At 35.5% G+C, this 27,194-nt stretch overlaps 1 protein-coding gene across 1 annotated transcript in view; it reads left to right on the top strand.

Annotated features, from left to right (window-relative positions):
* The window catches only part of Mmp16 (matrix metallopeptidase 16), a 179,262-nt gene that overhangs the window by 32,084 nt on the left and 119,984 nt on the right, over positions 1–27,194 (top strand). The gene's annotated exons all lie outside the window — the stretch shown is intronic.

Here is a 27,194-nt window from a genome sequence, read left to right as displayed (position 1 = left end):
AAAAAAAAACAGTACAAAAGGCATAAGAATGAATCATCTGGAGGAAACATTGGTGAACAAGTCATCCCTGAGCTGGGATAGGAAAACTGAAGAAGAGAGGCACAAAATTCATCACTCTCCTGAAAACTAACAAGAGGTCCTTTGAATGAATCATAATACAAAGTTAGGGCTTTCTGAGGATGTTAGAAAAAATGATGAAGTGTAACATGACTAATAAAAACCCAGAGACAGGAAGTAAGGTTCAACCTGAAGGTCAGAAAAGCAAAACAGTCAGCTACTGACTCTTACCTCTACCTCAGTCAAAAATGGCAATCCTACCTTCAAGAATCTCAGAGACTGTGTGTGGGAGCTGCCTTCTCGTGTCCTATGTTCCTCTCTAGCGCTGTAATTAAAGATATGCACCACTACCGCCCAGTTTCTATGGCAAACTGGTGTGGCTACTGGAATTAAAGGTGTGTGCTACCACTGTCTGATTTGTTAGGCTGATCAGTGCAACTGTCTTACTCTGTGAACTTCAGGCAAGCTTTATTTATTAAAATACAAATGATATATCAATACAACGAAGCTCTCATGGGAGAAGAGTAAGTTAGCAATAAGATACTAATCATAAAATCTAAGAGGAAGAAGCTAGCAATCAAAATCAGTATTGTAGGGGTATAAATTTGGCTTTGAAGAGAACCAAAAAAGGTGATGTGGGAGTGTCATATCAATCTGTTGATTTCATTGGCTGAGCAATAGAAGTAAAGAAACTGCTGGCCCTGATAGGTTAAAAGATAGGTGGGGGGAATAAACAGAATAGGATGCTGGGCGGAAGAGGAAGTGAGGTCAGACTCTGCGCTGCTTCCAGAGGGACCTGACAGCCGCCATGCTCTGCTCTCCCAGGCAGCTGCAACCCACGATGGACTTAGGCTAGAATCTTCCCAGTAAGCGCACCTTGGGGTGCTTACACACATCATTAGAAATGGGCTAGTCCAGGTGCGAGAATTAGCCTGTAAGGGCTAGAGTTCATGGGCCAAGCAGTTCTTAAATGAATACAGTTTGTGTGTTGTTATTTCGGGCATGAGCTAGCCAAGCGGCCGGGGTGTTGGGGACGCAGCCCTGCCGCCGCTCTTATTTCAACAAAAAGGTATTACTAAAACAGTATAAGAAGACAATATTTGTCATGTGGTATACTTGATGCCTCTTGTTTGCATATTTAAAGAATGATGAAAGCTATAATTTATATTCTCTTTCCATGAGTATATTTATAAAACAAAGCTAGTGGAACAATCCATTTATGGGAAGACATTTACAATATAATAAGAAACAAAATTGTCAAAAGTATTATCTATATTAAGGCTGTCTCATAGAGTGATTGGGTTATAAAGAAAAAATAGCAAAAATAATATTCCATCACTTGTCTAAATCATGTGATAATGGTTTGAAACTATGGAGGTGAAAGTCGTTTCATGAGCGAATAATCTCTCTTGAACTTAACTATCTAAAACACCTTGGGAATAAGATAAATTGCTAGGAGATATAAAAACCAGACCCTGTCAATACTAAAATTTATAGTCTGTTGGGGAGACAGTCAAATACTTAAGATACTACAAGTGCAAATGCTAACTGGTATTGTGGGGAAAGTAAACCATTTCTAGGAGTATATTAAGAAGCCCACATAATATCAGGAATTGGAGAAATTTACTATAAAGGGGTTTATATTTAGGTTGCAACCTCATGGACAGACTACACAAAGACAGGGTAAGTTTATTTGTGACACAGAAAACAGACATCAGCAACAGCTATAAGCCACCCAGACATAATTAGCTGTGGCGTGAGAAGAGTCCAAAGCATTTAAGGAGGGAATTCAAGCAGTTCTAAGTCGGGTGCAGTAGAAGCCATTTAGGAAGCCCTAATACAAAATTATGAACTCTAGGCAGACCAAACGTACACTGGTGAGCAAAGTGGCGACCAATGCATTCTCTGGCCACGGTCATTATCATTTGCTTCTGAGAAGTGCTTGGTGTGTCTGCACTACTTTCACAAGAGACAGCAGGTTGCAATCAAGGAAGTGCTGAACCGCACATCTAGAGACCTGCAGTTTAGCATGCCTCTGCCTATAAGGCTTTTCATCGAACGTCTTTGTGATGTCAAGACTGTCATTGTGAGTGGATCTAGCTGAATGAGTTCGTCTTCCTGGGCTTTTGCAGCTAAACACTGTTTAAATTGTCATCCCAGAGCACCTAAACACAGACTCAGTGTGCACCACATGAGCATGAAGAAATAGAAAATGTTTAAAGCTATGGTTACATGTCTATTAAATAAACAGCAGCATCTCAGCCATGCCGTGATGTTATGACATCCCTTGCTTTTTAGGATTAACAGCTCCAGTGTACATCAGAGGATACCACACTTGTTGCTGTCATTTCCAGTGATTTACACTAGCACAGTTGATGATAGTGTTAACTTAACAGCCCGTCAAGTAATTTTACTGAATTACATCTGTTTATGGACAAAACGTGATGATGCTTTGATACATTACTTTTTAACTTTAAGAAAGGCCAGAGACTTATGGTTAACAACTGTCATTTATTTGTTTGAACATTTTTGTTTTCAGTGCTCAAATGCAGAATGGTTGGTACCATTGCATCCTTTGAAAAATGGTGTGATTTGTTTTGCTAGCTGTGGACAGCCCACAAAAATAGTGACTTCATTACATCAGTGAACAGCGTTATGTGAAGATTGCTTATATTAGCAGAAGAAAAATCATCCAGACAGTACATTTATTAGAATGAAGCATTTTTTAAAAAATATTTTGTTTCACAGTTCAGAGGCCAATATTGTTACAAGATTTTTCTTTTTAGAAACTCAGTTTTCTTTTAATATTTTGGTTACATATGTATAATTATTGTAGCTTCTACGTCTAGAAGTTTGTATATCCTCAACCCTATACCTGTTATTCTTCTACAGTTTAATAGTAATAATAAATTTGTAAACAGAAGTTTCTGTACCTCCAGGTCCTGCACCCATTCAGTCCCAAAGAAACTTTATTAATTATAAAATTATATGAATTATGTATTGTTATATTATATTCATTATAAAATGTTTAGCCAATTATGTTATAATACTTACATTAATAATAAACTGCTTGGCCTATTAGCTCAGGATTATTATTAACTAGCTCTTACAACTAAAATTAACCCATAATTCTTGTCTATGTTTAGCCACATAGCTTGGTACCTTTTCTCAGTAAGGCATTCTCATTTCACTTCCTCTGCCTCTGGCTTGTGACTAACTCCAAGCCTTTTTTCTGCCAAGAATTGTATGTATGTGGTTTTTTTTTTTTGGGGGGGGGTTTCTCTGTTTTGCTTTGGAGCCTGTCCTAGAACTAGCTCTTGTAGCCCAGTCTGGCCTCAAACTCACAGAGATCCACCTGCCTCTGCCTCCTGAGTGCTGGGATTAAAGGAATGCACCACCACTGTCCGGCTTGTATTTAACTTTTGATGTCTTTTCTGTCAATATGTTTAACCATATTTCTTAATTTCAGAAATATATAATTGGCACTAGAATTTTAGTCTACTCACTAAGCTTTTAGAAATCTGATGTAATTAGTAGTGCTGTGTAGACAGAGACTGCTTGTTTCCTGGCCATTCAGACCCAATTATTAACACAGAAACTATATTAATCATAACACTGTTTGGCCAATAGCTTAGGCATAGTTTCAGCTAACTCTTACATCTTTAATTAACCCGTTTCTATTAATCTCTGTATCACCACGAGGTTGTGGCCTACTGGTAAGTTTCTGGCTAGTGGCTGGTGTCCTTTTCCTTTGGCAGCTTCATGGCATCTCTTTGACTCTGCCTACTTTCTCTCTATATCTCTGTTTGGATTTCCCACCTGACTTTACTCTAGTAAGCAATTGGCTGAAACAGCTTCTTTAATAACCAATGGTAATAAAATATATTCATACCATACAGAGTGGACTCCCATATCAGTGCTGGGAAATAGTCTTCAAAGACCAATATATGATCTATCAATGTGGAAGAATCTCTTAATACCATAGAAAGGCAGACCTTATTTGATATTTCAAAACCAAACCAAACCAAACATTATTCTGAGAATACTTGAAGCCTGTGGGCCACAGATATTACTGTAGGTTTTTAATAAGTATGATAGAGCTAGTTCTTGATATTAATAATTTTACTTGCAATACTGACCACAGTTCCCTTCCTTAAAGCCAGCCTCCCGAGTTTCCAACTGTATACTCTATATCTGTTCAATGTCTAAGTTTACAAAAGTGTTTATATACTATGTTTTAAATTCTAAATCGACACTAATTTTCAGAATAACCAATGTAGCTATAATAGATCAGAAAAAGAGAAAAGATGATGTGTTGTTTTCAATCTCTCTCTAAAAAACATCTGTGATTCTCATTTAAATACATTCCATTTTAAACAGATTAAAAAATAAGCCAATTTAAAAAGATATATTTATTTTTATTTTAAGTACATTGGTGAGTACCTGCATGTATGGTATTTGTTTGTTTGAATGTACCGGATACCCTGCTGGAGTTACAAACAGTTGTGAACTAACATGTGAATGATGTAAATTGAACCCTGTTGCCCTGGAAGAACACCCAGTGGTCTTAACCACTGGGCCCTCTTTCCAGCCCATCTTTAATTCTCTTAATTAGCATTTCTCTGAAGCTTAATTGTGTTTTAGTTTAACAGCACACCTGGGTGCAGATTTATATCTACAGATGCTTTGAGACTTTATCTGAATAGCTTGAATTGAACATTCATTATTAAATGGATTTGAAGAAAATACACATAATTATAGCGACAAATTAAGTACAAAGGAAAGATATATCCCGAATAATTAGTATTGAGCCACTAGGTCTTTCATTGCTTTTTGTTGTATACAGAAATGCAAATGCTTCAAAGTGGGAATAAAAATTAAAATGTAAAATTGAGCATCTTCAAAATTTCTTTATGATTAAAACATAATTAATGTGTTGCATATGTTAGATGTTCTTTATTCTGTGAAGCCATGTAATATGATTGAGATATTCTAACTCTAATAATATTTAATTAAAAGATAAGAAAAATGTAGGGAAAAATTTTACAGAGCAAAAGAGTGCTTATCCAACAATTAAATAGAATAGTTTTGTTTAGTGTATTGTTCTTATTTGTGATTTGTGCATCCAACTGAGTTATTTATAATCATAAATATAAAAAGTACAAATTTTGACCTATTAGCATTTAGTTCAGTTAATCTTTTAAGATGGGCTAATAAATTGTTTAGGAATTATATTATTTATAATGTAGACATGACAAATATTAATGTCTCTGTGACAGGTAATTACTAACTTAACAAGTTTTATTATGACTACACACAGACACACACACATATAATACCTTATGCATTTAATTTTCTGTAACAAACATTGTCTAATGACAGTGGCAATTTCAGTATTCTAAATACTCAACAGTTTTTTAGGTTAGTTTTTTTTTTTCTGAAATTTTCCCAGAAATTGAGCTGATCATTTGCATAAATATAAAGCAATACATTTGAAAACAGGAAACAGAGAATTGCTTTTATATCTTATTTAAGCTTCTGTAGAGACTGTAGAATTATCCCTGAGGGAAATGAGTAATACTTGAATTCAAAATGCAGCAAACCACAGAACATTGGCAGACTGTTGCAATATGCTTTTACTACACCCACATGCACACCTTCCTCTCAGTCTTTTATAGGGAAATGAGAAAGTATATAGTTGTGTACTGTAAGCTGAGAATTGATACCTCAGTGCTGCTGCCACTGTTTAAGATATTGCCTATAGCTTGATTCTTTGTGTGCATGTCTACAAATCTTGAAATTGGTTTGTTCTTAATTTTGATTTTATAAAGTTTTTATTTTCAACTAATTAAGAATGAGATTTATTTGGCTTAAAATATTAGTAAAGAATCTTAATAATTATAATTTTAAACACAGACTAGCGAACGAATAGTTACATCTTTCTGATCTTAGTACTTAGAAGGACTGTTGATGATTGGTTGGCTTTCTGTAGGTCAAGCATACGGATATCATAGCTTAGGAGATGTCATAGTTACTGTTCTCCTTAGAGTTTCTGCATGTGAATTTATGACCATCATATTGGAAACATGGCAGCAGGCAGGCAGGTAGGCAATCATTGTCCTTGATCAGTAGCTGAGAGCTTACTTGTTATCTACAAACTCCGGGAAGAAAGTGAGAATGGACCTGGTTTGGGGTATTAAAACTTCAAAGCCCACCACTTCTGACATAGTTCCTCCAGGAAAACCATACTTCCTCATCCTTCCCAAGCAGTTCCACCAACTGCAGAACCAGAATCTATTTATATGAAACTCTGAAGATTATTCGCATTTGAACCACCACAGGAGGATAGGGTAAAGGTTTGATAATCATTTTCCTGAGTGGAGAAAATATGATTGATGTATAATTATCAACAATGAAAATTATGAAATTACTACACGTTGTTCACTGATTGTTTTTTTTTTTTTTAATTTGTGAGTATTAGTAACAAGTCTGATATCGGATTTCCCCGGATTTGTTGAGCTGCATGCCTGTTCCTAAATATCAGGTGTTCTATCATCTCTTTCACAAACACCTCTTCATTTCCCTAGGACTTCTCCATTCTTTCTTTCCTTCTTCCCTTGTAAAACACATACTTGATCTTTAAAGTCTTGATGCAGCTCTTAGCTCTTTTGGTATCTTCGAATCCCCCTGGGCTTCTCAACTTAACAGGAAGTTTAAGCTTATGCCTGCTTTCACCAACACAGGTGAAAATCCCTTGTGGATCAAGGTTGTCTTATTGAAATTCCTGTTTTTCACACCTAGTAACAAGCTTGGCACAAAGATTGCATCTTATTAACCAATTGTGATATGTTGCTTATTAACCAATTGTAATTTGTTGATGTTTAATAATAACAGGAAGGACTGGATATCATAAAAGAGATCCGGAAAACAGTAACCAATCTCTTATTCTACATCTTTTAATAATTCTCAACTGAAGTAATTAATGCTAGTCTCAAAATTGATTAAAAAAGGCTTTTTATTTTAGTCTTATGATTCAACCAAATAATAAGTTATATTTTGAAAAATTCACATTAATTGAATGCATGTTCATCATATAATTAATCTGCCTTTGTAAATTCTCGGCTATTGCTCCTTTTGATAATAAGATTCATATAAAGTAGTGTGAAAATAAATGCTTAATTTTAATTGGAATTTCCTTCTGTTTTTAAGTGTACTTACTCACCATTAAATTTTTTATTTTGTCTTTCTCATACTCTTCTCATATTGTTTTAGTGAAAATGTCCCCTGCAGGCGCTATCTTTGCGTCAAGCATGGTACTAGGTGTGAGAGACAAGAATTTCCATAAGACGATCTCTATCTACAATGAGTTTTCACCAGCGTCTCTGAAGGCAGGCATAAGCTTAAACTTTCAGATCAGTTGAGAAGCCCAGTGGGATTCCAAAATACACACAGAACTAAGTACTGTATCAAGACTTGGAAGATCAAGTATGTGTTTGACAAGGGAAGAAGAAAAGAAGGAATGGAGAAGTCTTAGGGACATGAAGTGGTGTTTGTAGAAGCAAAGAGATGATAGATCACCTGACCTTTAGGATCAGCCATGGAGCTCAACAAGTCTGCAGTATCTGCTATCAGAGGTGAGGGAGAAGTGAAATGTGGACTTGAAAACTAATTGGAGACCAGTAACAACCAATCTCATAAAAGGTGCAAAGATTGGATAAGATGCAAGAGACCATAAAATCACTCCATCAGGCATACACTTCTTTTTTTTTCTGTTATTATATTCATTACCCAAACCTCTACATTGTGAGTGAACTTAGCTACCCATAGATCCTGTGCTCGCATCTAAATTCATGAACGATAATGGAAAAAAAAAGAAACCCGTAGATTTAACAACTGATCTTATTTTAAGTTCCTCATCACAAATATCAGACAGATGCTAAGCCCTGCTTGGATGTTTGTTTGCCTTTCCAACATTTGTTTGTTTTTGTACTATCCAAACTTGCTGTCTGGCACTTCCTTTCTTTCTATAAAACTACTTTTAAAGGCATAAGTGTTGACAACATTGTTCATGACAGTGATGAGGATTCTGAAAAGATGATGATGACGGTGATGAGTACATGACATTTGTACCAGTAAGGCAGTGGGTGAACACGATGCCTTATACCTATCTATTCAAATCACCTATCAGGATTAATTCACAATTATTCTTGCTCCATTATTATAAAATTAGTTTTCCCTCTTCATGTTGTTTTTATTTGCACATGAATACATTCTACTTTCTTTCTTTCTTTTTTTTTTTCTTGATTTTTTTCGAGACAGGGTTTCTCTGTAGCTTTTTGGTGCCTGTCCTGGAACTAGCTCTTGTAGACCAGGCTGGCCTCGAACTCCCAGAGATCCGCCTGCCTCTGCCTCCCGAGTTCTGGGATTAAAGGCGTGCGCCCGGCTCCATTCTACTTTCTTTTATACGTTCACACTGACTTTCATCTATCCCTCTTATATCTACTTATCCACCTGCCTTTATATCTGAGAAAGACACTATGAAGAGCATAAATATGACTGTTGTGCTGAAATTGCTATTTCGGTTCTGTAATATTCTTACAATAAAATGTTTTGAAAGTTTAATTTGCAGTTGATTGCATCCAGTTCATTTCATAGGCTTTAATAGGCAATCCCATTTCTCCACCTACAGTTTCTTTTTTCTTTCAAGAATGCTAATAATCTTCATGTGGCTAAATGTGCTTAGCTGCTTCCTTGATATTTTTTTTCTTGATTTCTCCTTTCATGTGAAGCTTTTTCTTCTGGTTCTTGTATGTGAGCCTGCAATGGATCTCCTCCTGCCCTTCCTGCCTTTCTGACTCTTCATGTCCTATCAATATCATATCATGCTTCTCTGTATAATGCTGAGCACTTTCCTGGAAAAATAATCTAGTATGTAGTTTTTGTTAGTGTTGGCTAAGAATCAGAATTGCATCTGAATATGTTTGTCTATGAGTTCCATTTTTTTAAGTCCCTAGAAACTCTTTTATTTGGATTTTAAAATATTTGTTTCAGGAAAAAAAACAGTGTTTCAAAGAAAATAACTTCTTAAGTATGGGAAACATGAGAAAGAATGACTTCAAGTACCGTTTTAGGAAGTGAATGTTTGGATATAGGGCATTGTTTAATGAAGTTAATTGAAGGCTCTTAGCACTGTTTGGCGGCTGAGTGCTGGTGTGGAATACATGAGACAGTCAGCCTTCTCTTCAGCACTACTCAGTTTTTAAATTATTTTCAATTTAGTTTGTAGTTAAAGTACAATAAATCATATATCGTTCTGTGAAAGACTGATCCAGACAGAAACTATGTGCTGCTCAAAAGGGCCAGTTCAGAGAACCTGCACTCAGTCTTTATCCAGGTTGTTTACCAAGTGGTACTCAAAGCAGTGTGCTTGCTTGTGGAATGATTTATTTGAAGCCATGCTGAGCAGAGACCCAGCTCTGGTGTTTCATTACAGTTCTTCTTCATTTCATTTGTCTGATCTTATGAGATCATGGTTAGCTGTTTTATTCTCGGTCTCTGGGAAAGAAGTCATGAGGTCAGCCTATGCAACTTTTCAGTTCACTGACTCACTTGTGTGATCCAGTTTTCCTCTGCCATGTGCTCACAGAATTCTTCCTCTTGTCTTCCACCAGACACCACTATTCATTCACGCCTCTGCAATTTTGAAATTTGGTTCTTGTCAACCTTTTACCCTAAGTGCACATTTTTTGTATCCCCGGATTTTGACCATTTTCTTGTTTCTCATGGCAATACAAGCATTTCTCACAGTGGTTTTGTGAACCTTTCTTTGCAAATTATTCCATTTCATTGGGTATAGCTTTATCAGGATTTAAGGATAACTGAAGTAAATGCCCAGTTTCGTTTTTTTATTTTTCTATCATACAGCATGATTTGTTTCATTATCATGTTTGTGTAAACAGCTTCATTGTTTATAATGGTGTTCCTGGATAAAGAAATAAAAACAATAGGATTCAAGTGGTTGCGATCTTTACTCAGAAATGTTCATATGTTTATTGGCATTTTGTGCATTCTAACAAAACTGAAAATGCTGTTCTGTTCCCTTGTCCAAAAGGTAGGTGTTGTAACCGTGATACAGATAATAAGAAACTTCTAAGACTAGTTATATGGCTTATTTTGTATGACACTACCTCAGTTCTTAGGAGGATGTCTGTGATAGTGAGATGATTAAAGTCAACACTGCACTTGCCCAGTTCACATAGACACACACACGCACACATATGCACACACCACATCCACACACATCAAGGAAGATTGATTTGCTTGCTCAGGTTTCCAGTTGTCATTGAAATGTGTAGAACCACTGCTACAAACATGATTAATTATTTAGAAATCATTTTTAGAAATCATTGAGTTGGATGTGGTTAGAAGAGAAACTAGAAAGCATCAAAGTTATAAAATATTGAGCATTTTTTCCTGTTTTTGGTGCTGTAGGTGTAATCAATGAAACGAAGGATTTGGCTTTTGCATTGGCTTAGTAAAGGGTCCATTAATTCAATATCTGCCCCATCTGTGTTTCTCACTGTCTCGAAGGTCTTTGCAACACTCAAGTTCTGCTTCTACAAAATGTAACAAACAAGCTATTGTCAATGTTCAAGATGCTGTATATGAAAGTTTTGCAAACTACACATTGACTTCCATATCATTAATCTTGCTATACTTTCAATTAGATTTAGTATTCTGCGTGAGGTTCAGTGTGTATAAAGTTGATATATAAAATTGATACCTGGGTGCCTGTTACCCTGAGCCAAATCATCAGTCTTGACTGTAGCGTCTTAGTGTCAGGGCAATATAACAACAAACATCAAATACTGATGTTTCTAAAGTGTTCTACCGGGGCATGTTATCTCTGTCTATAGGAGTTCCCATGTAAATGTTTATGATACCCATTGTCATGTACTGTGCAAGAAAATATGAATGACAGATAACACTCTTCAATTGACTGTATTGTATAAACTAGTATTGTTAAATATTCCTCTAATGTATGCCTACTTATTTTTAGCAATTGCCTGATATTTGGGACTTTTAAAGATGACTGTTTAGGTTGTCAGTAAATATTATAACTTTCTGTAAGAAAATCTAAAATGGGAAGGTTTTCAGGAATTCTGAAATAGCTATTTGCAGATAATTGCTAGTGATTCAGCACAACTGAATGGGTGATAAATCTGAATGATAAAACTGTTTTAAATAATTGCAACATGTTCACCTTTTGTGTGTGTGTGTGTGATTTCTGCTCTCCCATTAAAAAAACTAAACAGTTTTTCACCTTTGACAGGCATATTTCCGTCTGTCTTCTATAAAGCTACTGAGAAGATGAATTCCCAGATAGCACTAAAGTGAGCATAACCCAGTAAAAAAAATTTCTGTAAAGGTTGTAGGATGTCTAATCACAGTGTCAAGCAGTCAAAAGGACAATGGCATGAAAGGACTTTAGCTAAGATTTTAAAGTTGAATCTTCAGTGATTATGCAAAAAGTTCACTGTTGTTCAAGTCTAAGGGATAAATTCATATCAAGTAATCTAACACCAATTTGTGACATTAGTGTTTGTTAATGTATGAAATATCAACTCTTGGATATTTTTTTCCAATACAGAGTGAAGTGCATAAAATAGCATGTGTAAACAATTGGAGGTTTTGGTTAATTAATATAGTTAGAGACAGTAGAATCAAAGATATGGAGAGAAATTAAGAATTTAGCCTACTAGTTCCTCCCAAGGATGATATTCCATAAAGATTTCTGAGGAGAATCTGGGAATGTTACAGGAGTTTCCTCCCTCCTTTTTTTTTCTTCCTCCTCTTCCTCCTCCTCCTCCTCCTCCTCCCCCCCTCTCTTTTCTTCTTTCTCTCTCTAATTATGTCTTTCATTCTTTTTGTCTCTATCACTTCTTCCTTCCTTCCTTCCTTCCTTCCTTCCTTCCTTCCTTCCTTTCTTATTTTATTATAACAGCAACATTTCTAGTATTCTGAGGGGGGAAGGAGAAGGAAGTTCCAGAGCTTTTTAAAGTCTTAAAGGGTCCACAGTTTCTCTACATAATTAACAATTGTCTCTTGAAGAATACTAGACCTGCCCCATTGAGAAAGGTCAGTTGAGTGAGTTCTTCCTTTACAAAGCATGAGATGCTTCCAGTGATGGGCATGGAGACAGGTGCAGTCTCTACTGAACACAGCCTGGTGTCCTCAGAAAGTTGAAAAGAGTTCTGCCATACAATCTAACTGTAAGATTCACTACTAGGCTTACACCTACAGTATTCTACATTGTCCTATGGAGAATTGCTTGAGTTCTGGTTAAAATACTAGCTTCTAGAATGTAAAATCTTCTGTATTCTTGGAATAGCTAGATATGATGTAGTACCAAGACTGAAATGAGATAATTTTAAAGGGAGTGCACAGAAGGTATCAGCTACAGTGTGACGCATTTTCTACTTGATTCTGCTTGATTCACTTCCCCATTCTTAGTACCTTATATAGTTTTTAACTTTCATAGTAGATGGACTGTTTTTGTAAATGCTAAATGGAAAACCCAGAGAGAATACAATGTCAGAGACCATGATGGAGACAACAGCTCTGCTAAATTGCTGGTCTGATCTGGATTCAGTGTCTTTGATTTGAAAATTAGAAATCGCAAGTTGTACATCAGGTTGCCTGATGATTCAGTTTGGGAGCTGAATACTCAAAGGCATTATTTATGTTCACACCGAGCTTTCCTTCAGTGAACTTAAGGACTTTCCTCTAAACAAAGGAGTTTGGTTGGATCAAATAGGAAGTAGCTGGTCAACATAGTTTCCGAGAGTTACTGAGTGTCTGAGTATCTTAGATGTTCTTCCTTTTAAACCTCACCTCCGAGGTTTACTCTAAGAGCTGAGGGAGTCATCTCTATGTTCTGGGTACTTAGTAGGTACTTAGTTAATAATGATACTGCCTGTGTTTACATCTATTTCTAATACTATTGAAATGTACTATATTTTTATTTATTTAAACTTTTTTCTCTTACCATATATTCTGATCAGGCTTTCCCATCCCCCAACTCCTCCCAGATCCTTCCCACCTCTTCACCCACCCAACTTCAAGCTGGTTGTTTTTCTTTCTCCTTCTCTTCTGAAAATCAATCAAACAAACAAAAACCCAGGCAAATGAAAAAATAAAGAAAAAAATTCACTAAAATGTGAAATACTTTTAAATGCTGAATATAATCTTTTCTCTAGTGCTTCTTTCAGTCTACTTACAATAACATACATAGATATATGACATATGTGTGCCATATGTGTATAATAATGAGAGAAATGTTTATCAGCAATCCATTTCACATATTTTTTTGCCTAGGTTTTGTCTGCACTAGGTCTTACACTGGAAGAATTAAAAGTTGGGCTTGAACCCCAGAAATGCACACCAAACCCTTTGTTGTAAGAACATAAGAATGTAACCTTATGCTTAGAGACAGAGTCCCATAAGAAGTTGATTAAACCAAAACAAAGTTACTTAGGATGAATTGTCATTTAGTACACCTAATGTCTCCTTGAAAAGAAATTTTGGATGTAGAAATTTGGAAGTATGAAAGATAATGGGAAAAATAAAAGGCAATCGTATCCTTAAGTCAAGAAGATAACCTTGGACAGAGGCTTTCCTCCAATTTCCCCAAAGAACCAACACCAGTGAAATCATATTAGACTTGACACCAAGACTCCATATCGGTAAACTTCTCTTTCTTGTAGTCAGGTGATATATAGCATGTTATTTTAAAAATACCAAACATATATATTTTTCTCTATATATATATGGTAGGTGAGAATTTGTGTACTCAACTCTTTGCCAGGGAATCATCTGTAATTTTAGCTGTGCTTTAAGTAACGTGTCAAAACAGTTCTTCTGTACGCTGTTACACTAGAGAAGATAAATATTCCCAATAATTGATGTCAGTGTCTCTAGATGTAGAAAAAGGAACTAAAAATTGAATTTTTCAAAGAAAATTGCATCTTTCTGTCATCCTTGGTTTAGAATGTTATCTGTGGAGACAGTGGCAAATCACAGTGCAATATCCTGCACAGCAGAGCGTTGATTTTCGCAATACATTTTCTCTAACTGTACGTTATATCGAGGCATGAAGATAGTCACATGTCAGTGCTCCTGTTAAATTCTAAAACATTTCAATTACTCCAAAATTGCCAATTAGCTAAAATGATTTCTGATGAAGTATTTTTAATGCCTGAACAGTCCTAGAAACTTATAAATTTAAAATGCACAGCCAAGAGTTGCAGTTTCATAACTGCAACTATGTTGACCAGAGCCAACAAACATACTGATTTATGCAAGTTCTGCAAATAAGTAAAAGGCTCTTCCCAAATGGAGCCTCCAGGTGTGTCCTTTCTGCCTAATGACTGCAGAAGGGAGCAATTTACCCTCTATATCTGCTGAAGTTCTAGAAATGCTTCAGTGTTTTATGAAGAATATTGTCATCAGAAAAGTCATTTTACCATGCAGATTCTTAGAAATCTTTGAGAATCAAGTCATATACAAACATGAATTGCAATAAGGAAGCAGTTTTAAAAGTCATTTTCTCACTTTAAGAACATGAAGACATATGTCTTCACTCTTAAGCCTGTTGTATGCTCCCATAGTAGGAGATCCGTGGCAGAACTTGAACACATAAATAACATTCTTATTAGGAAGTTGATAGCAAATGTTTTAAAAACCAAATGGCCTCATTTTCTCCAGTACAGCATGTGTCATTATCATTCACAAACCCTGAGTATCTTTTTAAGTTTTGTCTACGTGATTAGAATTAAGCATAGGATTAGACTGGATGAATATCAAGAAATTAAAGCTCTATTTTTTTTTTTTTTTTGGAACTATGGTAGACCCTGGAATGCAATCAGGGAGACATGACTGACCCCTGTTCTTAACAAGTTCACACTAATCTTTATATTTTACTTGCATATACCCCAAGTAACCTTTACCAGACTACTTCCTGGAGGTATGCCCCTAGCTGTTGTTTTGCTTTCGGAGGTTTTAGTTACCCAAGTTACCAACATTCGGAAAATATTAAATGAAAAACTTTGTAAATAAACAATTCATTAGTTTTAATTAGCTTAAAATTTATAGTATTCTCTTCTATCCTTCTTATCACTAAGCATCCCATTGTCTAGTGTATCCACCTTTCATGTGCTGCTAACTCTTTGTTATTTAGGATCATCTCACTTAATAGTCCTACTGTTCCGGTATAGCCTTCATTTTACTTAATAATGGCAACAAAGCAAAAGTCATGATGCTGACAGTTCAGGTTTGACAAGAAGCCAGTGAATATATCTATAGAAAAATAGAAAAAGTATCAAATAAAGAAAAGTAAAGCAATGTATCTAATGCCACAGTTAAAATACATACTACATACCTCTCCAAAAACTGTGAAGAGGAAGCTAGAAATATTACTAGTCACGTCTCACACTGTAAACTCTACGACCAAGCATGTGTTAAGTACACAGTTAGGATGGCATCATATGTGGGCGGGAGACATGAGCAAACAAATGAATTTGGAATTTCCGCAACTTTTTAAACCAGAAAGAAGTGTTGCTATGTGGCAACCCTAAAGGGTATATGAACAAAACCAAAATTATCCTCCTTGTCTCCAGAAAGTGTTGATCGAGCCATATTGTTTATAGAGTGGTTTCACCAATGTTTCTTCCCAGAAGAGAATACGTACTTAGAAGAAGAAGGAACAGAGTAAATTCCTGTTCATGATAAACAGTTTTTCTGGGCATTCTGATTCTGTTTATCATAAAATTAAAATGTTGATATTTTATTTTATGATTCATTAAAACACATGGCTTCAGTTTCTTGACTAAGTTTACTCAGTTTGTAGAGACCACATACGTCTTCTCCTTCATGCAATAGTTTATATAGACATTAACCTGGAATTCTGGAAGTCATTCACTGTTGCTAAGGTATCAAAGCTGCAATGGGGGGGGGGATTAAAACCAGGCACTGTAAATTTATGCTGTAACTCTGACGTGATGTTTACAATGATGTTCAAAATGTCTGGGGCTTGATAAAAAAAATTAGAAGAGCCATTGAGATAGAAAGACAACTTGGTAAAAAAGGACATGGTGACATGCTTGATAGCCAAGAGCAAGGACACACTGAGGGGTGTTGAGAAATGTTCAGGAAGGAAAATGGGATACATCTTCTGTCTTCTGAATAAGTGAAAGATGAAAAAGAGGAAACTGAATTGGACCAAACGTTTATCTAAAATATAATTGACATAATATAGACAGTTGTCCCACACCAGCCTTCTTTTTACTTTGGTTGTCTCAAATATTTTACCCGTTAATAGAAAGCTTTCTTAATGAAGGTGCACAGATGGAATGAGTACCCTGAACTCACTGTTGTAGTCAAAGAATTAAAACAGCACTTTGGCAGGTAATAAGGAAATACACAGAAACTTCTGATTACAATGTTTATCCAAAAGCACTGAGCACCAATATAAATTAAAAACTCTTCAAGTATCACGTATTGCCAGTAGTCATCAAGACCGGCTGCTCTTGGTATTCAACCAGAAAACCTGAAACACGTCAGTCATCTGATACTTCATCTGCCTCACAGTCATGTTACCTCATTTCAACTCATCCTGTAGGCATTATGTCATCTCATGGCTTTACTAGAACCACATTCAGATAAATTTGATTGTGGTTTATTATTGAATTTTTCTAATTTAATTTTAATGTTTTTTAATGTGTCAAATTTACAGTTAAACTGTGACAGAAAGACATTTATAATAAAGGTACAGTAATATGTAAAAAGTGATGTCGTCCATAGTTTGAATATACATTGTGTTTAAGTTTGTTTCCCATGAACAATAGTAGACAATGATAGATTACTCTGTAAACTCACAGGATTGTTCTGAAAAGTAAATAGTACAACATTTTTGCTGTTAGGTGCAATTCTCACTGCATTTTACAAAATAATAATAATCTTTCTTTACTGGTTAGTGCGTGCGTGCATGCGCGCGTGTGCAAGTGCGTGTTAAACATACTGAATTAAAAGTGTTCAAAGTTTTCATTTAATATTAGATAGAATGGTGGCTTATGGTATCCTTTTTAGTCAGGTGGCTTATCAGAATTTGGTCAAGGGGAAGAGCTTTATCTGAAGGGAAAATGTGATAAATAGTAAAGAAGAAAATCACTGATTATATTTTCAAGTATGGTAGAAAGAAAAAAGAACAATAAGACAAGAGTGAACCTAGAGGGTGAGTTAAACATAACAAATTTTTGGCCTAAAGATGACTGTTAATGAAATAATATATGGATCGTGAATGGAATATCTTTCTCTTAAATATTTTCTAATAGGAATACATAATCAGTATTCATCCAACCCACTGTGCATTATAACAATATAACTATAAACACTTGATCATGGCAAAAATCATTTCAGTGACACTTTATAAATCACACTAAGGTTTAAAAAAATCAATATATCTAGTCATTATTGTGAGAAATGTCATTGATAGTAAAATTGCTTTTAGTCACTTGTCTTTTGAGAGCATCAATTCACAGTAAGATAAATGAGTACAAACCAGCCCACACCTCATTTTTAACAATAAATAGACATCATAATTCTCAGTTTTCTACATCTATTTTCATGTTTTTAGGAAAGTTCGCCTAACTTTGAACATGAGGTACTTCCACTGGGAACTTATGCATCTTTCCAGATTCATTTCAAGGCAGCAATGGCTCCTTTGTAAAGCTGGATCTTATTACACAATGTGTGCATGAACACACAAAGCACTGTACATTACTTTGTATTTGTAACCTAGTCACAGTATCCTAACATTTTTCAAAGAATATAAATTTGTAAAGTCTAGATAATTATTGGAGAGTGTCTGTTAACTAAAGTATACTTAATATTGGTGTATTGTTTATGAAAATTTACTTTGCAGGGAGATTTTTATGTACTCTTTCAGCAAAAGGAAAATCAATAAATAGAAGGGGGTATATACAAAAAAAGAAATTTGAGTCAAATACACAGGTTGTTTTATTTATAGATGGAATTAATTTATAGATTCCTAATGATACAGACAGAATTCAAGTAAACCTCTTGACAAGTAAACCTCTCTGCAGATAGCTGAACATAGGCTTCACTGTCACCTGTAACGTAGAGTTCATATTTCAAAAATGAAAAAAAGAGGATAGCTTAGTTCCCCTTACAGGTTCCTCAGAAGTTCTTTACAATGTTATATTTGTTCCAAAATTATTGTTATGTTATAAATGGGAGAGAAATTGTCTCAACAATGGCTATGAAACTTATATGTGTTAGAAGAAAACCAAATGTTTTAGTTTATTCTTTAATAATGAGGATCTTCTATGTTTTTGTTTCCTCTAAAATATCGCAGCTTTCTGTCTGTAAAAGGAACTGGGATTTCTTAGTTTCTGAATTAGCAAAAGTAGCCAGCAATGGAATCATTTGTCCAGGCTTGAAAAGATATTGTAGCTTTATAATGATAAGTTTTCTTTCTCTCTTCTTATGTAACCAGTTATTTTAAACTTCCTGTGTGCCTATAAGTTTAGGAGTCATGCATTGTTCATGTACAGCCTCATTTAATCTTTTTTTTCCTTAGTAATTTCCTGTGTTTTAGAACAAAGATTATAGAGACACAACGGCAGCATGTGGGGGAAAAGAATGAGAGACTAGGCACAGAATTATTTTTCAAGGGAGGGAGAGACCTGAGGCTCTTAGGCAGGAATTAGTATGCCTCCACTAGCACACCAGAAACTCACTTTGGTAGCCTACTCATAGTTTTTGAAATTGAAAACACATTTTACCCTCTGATCTTAAGTGGTGCATTTTAATCATCTTGTTCTTGAAGCCAGGCAAGGAAGGACATTTTATTAAGGCAGAAGTGATTGAGCCCAGGAAACCTGGACAGAGCAGTTGGAATGAGAGGTGGAAACTATGTGGTGTTAGTGTTCCTGGGTGAGTACCCTGGGGATCTCAGCCCACCCCACTCTAAGTTGCCTTCCGGTCTCTTCAATGCTCACTGATCATCTACCATGTTTCTGGGAAACATTTTATTTTGGAGTTGAGAAGGAATCGTACTGAAACAAATTGGACTTCTATTTACACAGAAATTCTGGCTTTCTAAATTTAATTTTTTTTAATTCCTGGAGATTTTTAAACAATTACTTTAATCATCCTGTGTGTGTATAACCCAGGCATGTCACAGCGTAGCAACAGTACAAACACCATGGTCCAGCCTTATGTTCTACAAACTTTGAGTTGTCCCTCTTAAGCTAGAAAAATCCAGTATTGTTATGTTTGTCTAAGTGTCATTCTAGAGTGTTGTTTGTTTTGTTTGATTAACAAATGTTTAATGCACAATTTCACATGTATTGATTGACTGGCATACACTATGCGTGAAAGGGCTTATGGATTAGTAGTAAAAACATAACAGTGGGTTACAAATAAAATTAGAATGATATTCACTGTCAAATTATTAAATCTATGTTATATATTTTTTTTTCAAAAAAGTCAGTCTCATTAGAAAGCTACAGTATTTACTAAGAACATGGGATATACAAATAAGAATGACAGATAATTAATAGCTATATTTTTTCTTGTTGGTATATAATACAACATATGTGCAAAATACAAATCTATATGAGCACATGTAATTGTTCCCACTACTGGAAGGTGATGCTTTCCTTTCCATGTATAGATTTTGAAGGTATGGTCTCTATGTATATTTCTTATTACATACACATACCAGGCTTCCTAAAATAGTCTAGACTTCTAAAGACTTCCACATGTTTGTTGAGGGAATTTTAGATTATTTTAATTTTTCTGTCATTATTGTATTAGTATATATATGTATATATATACAGAAAATATGCTCAGGGCAGCTCCTGATTATAGGGAATATTCAATCCTTAAGTATTTATCTAAATCTTTCCTTACTTGCCATATTTCATAAAAATTTAAGGAATATACAATTGCTTAGTTAAAATGTTACTTCCATATACCTGATTGAAAATGCATGTGCAAAATATACTTGACAGAACGAGTGAGATGTTTCAGGGGTACAGAATATGTGGTGGTTTAAAAGAAAATGGCAGAGAGAGAGAGAGAGAGAGAGAGAGAGAGAGAGAGAGAGAGAGAGAGAGACACTATTTGGGAGTGTGGCTTTGTTGGAGCAGCTGAGGTCTGTGGGCGGAATTATATCACTGTGGAGGGGAGCTTTGAGGGTTTTATATATGCTCAAGCCACACCTAGTGAGAAAGTATACTTCCTGTTGACAACAAGAAATTACAACATGTAACATCTTCTTCAGTACTGTGTCTGCCTCCTTACCAACATGTCCCCCACCATGATGATAATTGACTAAACCTGTGAAACTGTAAGCTGCCCCCTCAATTAAGTGTTTTCCTTTAGAAGATTTTCCATGGTCATCTTGCCTTTCACAGCAATAGAAACCCTATTGTAAGTGTAAGTGTTGACTTCCACATAAAATTCCCATGCAGAGGCATATAACTCCACCTGTAGAGGGAGGGGCAGGTAGTTCTCTGAAACTTACTGCCTTGTCAATCAAGCCTTAATGGTATAGCAAAAATACTCTCTCAAGAGGTAATGTAGAGAGTGCTGAGGAGGATACCCGAAGTTGACTTCCGTCCCCATCTATTCTCCTGTGCCCCCACAAAGACATGCACACAAAAAGAAACATATATACACCCATGGTCTCCTTCCCCACAGCTACTCTTGAAGCTATCAGGATTTATTTCCATATGGTGGATTAAACAGCTATCTGAAGAGGATTTTCCATGGATCAATCAATCATGGGAAGACTTGCCTTATATATTAAATGTATTGTTAAAGTCAAATTGATAATTATTCTCAATTACTTTAAGATTCCTTTAAAACAAAGCAAAGTACACTTTAAAGTTTTGCCTTCCTTGTAGAATTGTTTTATTTTCTCATAAATATCATTGGATATTAAATAACCTGGTAAATATCACACTTTTTTTTGCCATCAAGATCCAGTCAAGTTTGCATCTTGAGTTCTTTATCCTATGTATGACATTGTGGATGGGTTCTTGAGATTCTGTAGAACCAATTGTCATCAGTTATAAAATGTGATATTTTGAGCTAATATAGTTAATATTTAAATTAGCTTTTAATTACTAATTGTTACAGTGCCCATAAGTAATCCTTTACTAATATTGAATTAGGCTGGAGAAATAGTTCAGTGGTTAAGAGTACTGGCTGCTTGTCCAGAGGACCTGGCTTAAAATTTCAGCATGGACACAATAGTCTACAGCTTCTCCATTTCCAGGTTGGACACCCTTTCCTGCCCTGCAGGTATGTGCATTATGTGGTACACAGGCATACATGCAAGTTAAATATGCACAATCATACAATTACAAAAGTAATCAAATCTTTAAAAATAACATTGAATAAATACCAACTATCATGGGCAAAAATTTCTGCAAAGAAATTCCCTGAAAATAAAAGATTGAATGTAACCAAACAGAAAAGAAATTATATAATTTCTGTGAGCTAGGTATCGTAAACTAGTTCAGGGCTGTTACAAAGGGACTTTTATGACACTCCAGAATTACTCTAATCACTGATAAATGAGTCCCACACTTCGTAAACCTTTAAGGGCTCAGTGTGGATCTCATGCGTGTATCCTGACAGGACGGCCTTGTGTATCATTGTTATTGGGGGCAGTCGGGAAGTAGCACTGTGAAAAGATGGGAGAAGCTTACCTTCAGTCAGAGATATAGGAGGATGCTATGTCAGTGAACATGGTTACTGTGTTACTTCCTTCTTTCACCACATCCTCATCTCTGTGACTTTACAGACAAACTTGACATCCAGAAGATGTGAGCTTGAAGCTGGTTAGCCTATATGAAAGACATGTTTATGTATTTGATTTCAAACGGTGCTCTAATAATGGTAATAAAAAAGATGACAGTTAAGTATAGCTGTCTCCAAGTATCAGCCTTTTAAAAGACTATTATTTGTAGATGAATTTAAAATATTGAATGTTTTCTCTGTGTACATGTTTATTTTTATTTTCAATTAATCAGTGTTTTGAGCTCAGAATCAGGTCTGGTAGCATTCACTTTGTTACTATATCCCCTTCCTTCCTTATGAGTTTTGAACAGTTTAGACTTCTATGACCGTTAGATGATCTAACACCATTTGAGGAAAATAAAAATGTATTTGGCAAGCTGCCAGCTTCATGTCACTGTTTTCTGCACTTTTCTTTTGCTCTTGACTCCCACAGGTCATTTGCACTTTCTGAGCAACAATAAATATAACGAAAACATCCATAATGCAAGTATTTTATAGACTTACTTCCTGGGGTGCTCTCCACGTTTTGGTTCTACTTTCTATCCCAGAGAGAGTCAATAATTCATATATCTTCTATAAACATTCTTTCACTTGTCAAAGAACTCTTATGCTTTGTGAATAAAAGATGCTTACTCCAAGCTTGCACCTTGTGGCATGGATGTGTATGAAGGGAGAGGATTTCAATACAGTAGTATGTCTAGCTTCATACAGCTTTCATGTTCCTCTGCTTCTCACCATCACGGGTATCCTCTCAGAGCAGCCAGGCTTCCATCCACACTGTTGTTTACTTAAGTTCTATGCTGTGTCCAAGATCTGCTCAAGGTGGGGGTATGTCCTGACGCCTTTCCAGTAGGATACTCAGATTATTGCTAGGTACCGAGAGCCTTCAAGAGTACCAACATCAATATCCTTTCATTTTCCAGCTGCAAGTATTGCAGGACTGGCTCAGTGGCTACCATCACCATTCCTGTGTTATTAATCTTCTATGGATATGAGTATATTACGGACAGTTGCTGAATTCTAAATGTCTTGGGACCGGGATTAGAGGCTCGTCAGTTTCATGCACAAGTCAAGATCTAATTTTAAGAAGGCAACAGAAACCCGCATCTGATTACATAAATACATATTTAGATCATTTGACATTGAAATTGTTATGTAAAATGCCTTTTTATGTTCCACTTTGGACTTGAGAGCAGAGGTACATTATTTCATTCATCCATTTCACAGAAAGAAATGAATTCTGATTAGACAATAAATCATAAATTTAAAAATGTTTTTAACAAATGCAAGCATTTTTTTATTTTTGACTAATTAATGAAAGAATTCTTTCGGCATAGGTTAAGAGTATTTGAGGAGCTGGAGAGCAGGTTCAGCAGCTAAGAGCACTTACTGCTCAGTCGCCAGCACTTCTACCAGAAGGCACACAATTCGTACCTCCATGTCCAGGGGAAGTAATGCCTCTGGCCTTTTTGGGCACATGCATTCATGTGCGTGTGTGTGCCAAGGTACACCCAGCATTAAAAATAATACAGTCAAAACGTTGAAAATACTTCAAACATACTGATTATATATACCTGGCTTAGAATATGATGGACTATATATGATGGAAGTATTGAAGGAAAATTAAAGGACTTCGAAATGCTGCCTAGGGAAAAAAATATCACAAACTGAAAACAGGAGATGGACTGTTTTAATGAGATCAGGGACACCAGGTGCAGAGACGTTGCAAAGATAAGCTGAGACAACCTTGAGGTTCAACAGAGAAGAGTGATAAGAATGACCTCTGGATAAATGAAAAGATAGAGCAGGGGAAAATGAATCCAGCATCTTCAGAATGCTTCCCTGAAGCCATGACTGCAGAAATTGAGATCGAAATGATTGGATTCCACCCCTGACAGACAAGGACACACCACACCACACGCTTTCCTGGGGGGAAAATTAGACTCTTACTGTCTAGCAGTGTTTAATGACTCTGGAATTCTGGTTTATTTTTGGCACTTAGAAAAACCTTAGCAATTAACATTTCTCCTTCTGTCAATCTGAGAGCAAATTTGTATAATGTTTTAATGCAGATATTAAAGGTACTTAAGAAGAGAGGGAGGGGGAGAGGAGTGGGGGGAGGGGGAGAAGAGTGGGGGAAGGGGGAGGGAAATGGGAGGCTGGGAGGAGGCGGAAACTTTTTTCTTATTTATTCTCAATAAAATATATATATATATGGCTCTGTTTATAGAACCAAAGGTTCTGTAATTGTTCAAATTCACCCTCTATTAGTGATCCAGACAAGTTACTCATATGAAAAAAAAAACTCGATTTTCAGCTCTAAATATGATAATGCCTATCTTTCTTTTTGGTGATCTGTTCCTGTTTTCTAATTAAATATTTTATTTTAGGAATAATTTAAGCAGTCGAGGAGATGTATCTGTCAGATGTCCAGTGCATGCCACACATGGAGATCTGGGATTTTATTTCCAGCAACTGTATAAAAGCCTAGCACGATGACACCCTTGGGTAGCTTTGTTCCTAGGGAGGGTCACAGACAAGCAGATCCCCGAGACTGGCTGTCCGGACAGTTTAGTTGAGTCAATGAGCTCCAGGTTTGGCGAGAAGCCCTGTCTCAGCCGATATTCACCTGTGTCATCTATATGTATATGCACATATTTGTGTGGAAACCCCACGCACAAACATGAATGCAGGTACACATGAGCACACATATGTATCAAACACAGAGAAAAATACTAGCTTTAGATTAGCTATGCTAATAGTACAAATCGTTCTCATGTATTCTCAAATGGCCTCACTTTTTATTAACATCTTACAGTAGTTAGGTGCCTCTGTAACTGTTGAAGTACCCACGTTGATACAGTACTTTCACTTCGGAGATTTATTTATATAACATTAATTTTTATTTAATACAAATTTCTCTACCAGGATCTGCTCCAGCATTCAGCATTTTTTACAGTTGTTAGCTCTCCATAGGTACCTCTTTGAGGTAATGACAGTTTCTTAAATCTTCCATGAATTTTATCATCTTGCCAAGATTACAGATTAATGGTCATATATTGTTCTAAAATATAAAATCATAAAATTGTTCTAAAATCCTCAATGGGATTTGCTGATTGTTTTTCCGATTAGATAAGGGATATGTGTTTTTTTTGATGTAATAATGGGGAAACAAAAGAAGGATATTTTTCCTGTCATATCATGTCAAAGGCATGCATTGTCAGACAGTTTCATCATGGTGGTGTGTAACTTGAACGCTGAGTGGTGCTTGTTTTTCAGGTCTCTCCTCGTAAGATTACTTTTCTTTCTTTCTTACTAGCTTATACTCTTTGAATGGAAGTCATTGTACAGAAATAAGTTTTAGGGTGTGATTAGTTATAGTCCACTTGCAGAACTATACCTATTTTATGAGATTGTGGGACTACGTATATGAAACAATTAAAATATAATATCACATAATTAACTATTGTTACTGCTGGTTATAATAGTAATAGTCTCATGTGCATTCAGGGAATTCTATTTAATCAAGTCCTCTTCAAAAATCTCTGACAGCTATTTCATAAAGTTGAGGGGACAGATGAGGTGAGCAAAATGGAATTTTAATGAAAGAAAAGGCAATTTCCCTACAGAATAGCGCTATCAGAATTGTCTTTCCCACTGCTTACCATGCGTCTTAATTAATTCACGTGCTCGCATAATTATTGTTCAAATCTACGTGCTTGTTTATTAGCAATTCTTTTTCAAATCTATTTGACAAGAGTCAAATAAGTCAAGTTAGGTAATTTGCATTATTATTATACTCTATTTTTACTCCGTGAGTACGTCATTTTCACTAAAGTATAAAAGCTAGGTATTATCAGGAGAATTTTAGGCTGATTTAATTTGCATTATGTACTGAACGATATTGTGAGAATAAGTTAAATTTTTGATAAAACATATTAATTGTCATCTGAATTATTTCTGTTTATTTAAATTTCAGTTATGTGTTTGTTATGCTGTTAATCATAATTTTTTATTATAAATGTTATCTGAATTTTTGCTTGTATCTTCATTTGTGTTTTGAAAACAAAATGTATGTATATATGTGTGTATGGATGGATGATGGAGGGATGGATATTTCTTTCTTTGTGTTTAGCATAGAATATTTTTATAAAGCTAGGGAATAAATTACGATAAGAAATAAAATGTGTTTTCCATTTCAAAGTTGTAGCTATATGTGATCATGAAAACCGGCTGATTAACTGTAGTGATTTCACAATCAGATAGAGATCTCTATCTACTGGGATGACAAGCACCATCAACTGGAAACTGAGTGTGCAAGAGAGATTAGTACAACAAATCTCATGAAGCTACTTACAACTTAAAAGAAAATAAAAGAAAAATAGCCAGGTGGTAGTGGCACATGCCTTAAATACCAGCACCTGGAAGGCAGGCAGATTTCTGTTAGTTTGAGGCCAGCCTGGTTTACAGGAGCTAGTTCCAGGACAGGCCCCAAAGCTACAGAGAAACCCTGTCTTGAAAACAAAAAGTAAGAAAAATAGATAGAATATGAAAATTGACTGAAGAATTACAGTTACTGAGGTCTGCTTATCTTAGTTGTGTTTAATATGAATTCAAATATATGAAGCATTTTATAATTTTTCAGGTGGTTTCTTCTATATTTTATGTAGGATACCTATTTGGTGATTATAACACCGTCGATTTAGTAGCTGTGATTTCTTTCATTTTTAAAAGAGAAAAATAAATTGTTCATATTTGATTAAATGGAACAAAGCTGAAACTAATAATTGTCTCACACTCACGTGTTATCATGATTTACTTAAACATATGGAAATTCTGGAAAATTTAATTTACTGAATAGTAACACTTCAAGAGAAAAGAGAGAGAGGAGAGAGAGATAACATCAAGTACTCAGAACTGAAATCCAAGAAAGACATAATACCTGTGCCCAATTAAGTTTAGGAAACCATTATAATCTAGTATGATTTATCTATCTGAATTTCTGACAAGAGAGCTACTATGTTTTGGTGATTTCTGGGAGTTGGCTGCTGGAAATGGAATAGAATCTTATGAGTCAGAAGTACTGTGGGCACTAAGACTATACATGTAAGACACATACAAAAACCCAGTACCATTTGGTCATGATGTAGAAGTTCTCAGCAGCTAGAATGTGTTTGAAGGGTGAGAAAATAACAGAGGTAGTTGGTACACAGACAGACAGGATGCCTCGAGATAGATATTTT

This window comes from Alexandromys fortis, unplaced genomic scaffold (genome assembly GCF_014885135.2).
Source record: "Alexandromys fortis isolate MF-2015 unplaced genomic scaffold, M_Fortis_MF-2015_v1.1 scaffold_18, whole genome shotgun sequence".
Classification (NCBI taxonomy): domain Eukaryota; kingdom Metazoa; phylum Chordata; class Mammalia; order Rodentia; family Cricetidae; genus Alexandromys; species Alexandromys fortis.
The sequence above is the reverse complement of the archived record's forward strand: the minus strand, read 5'-3'. Positions and strand labels throughout refer to the sequence as shown.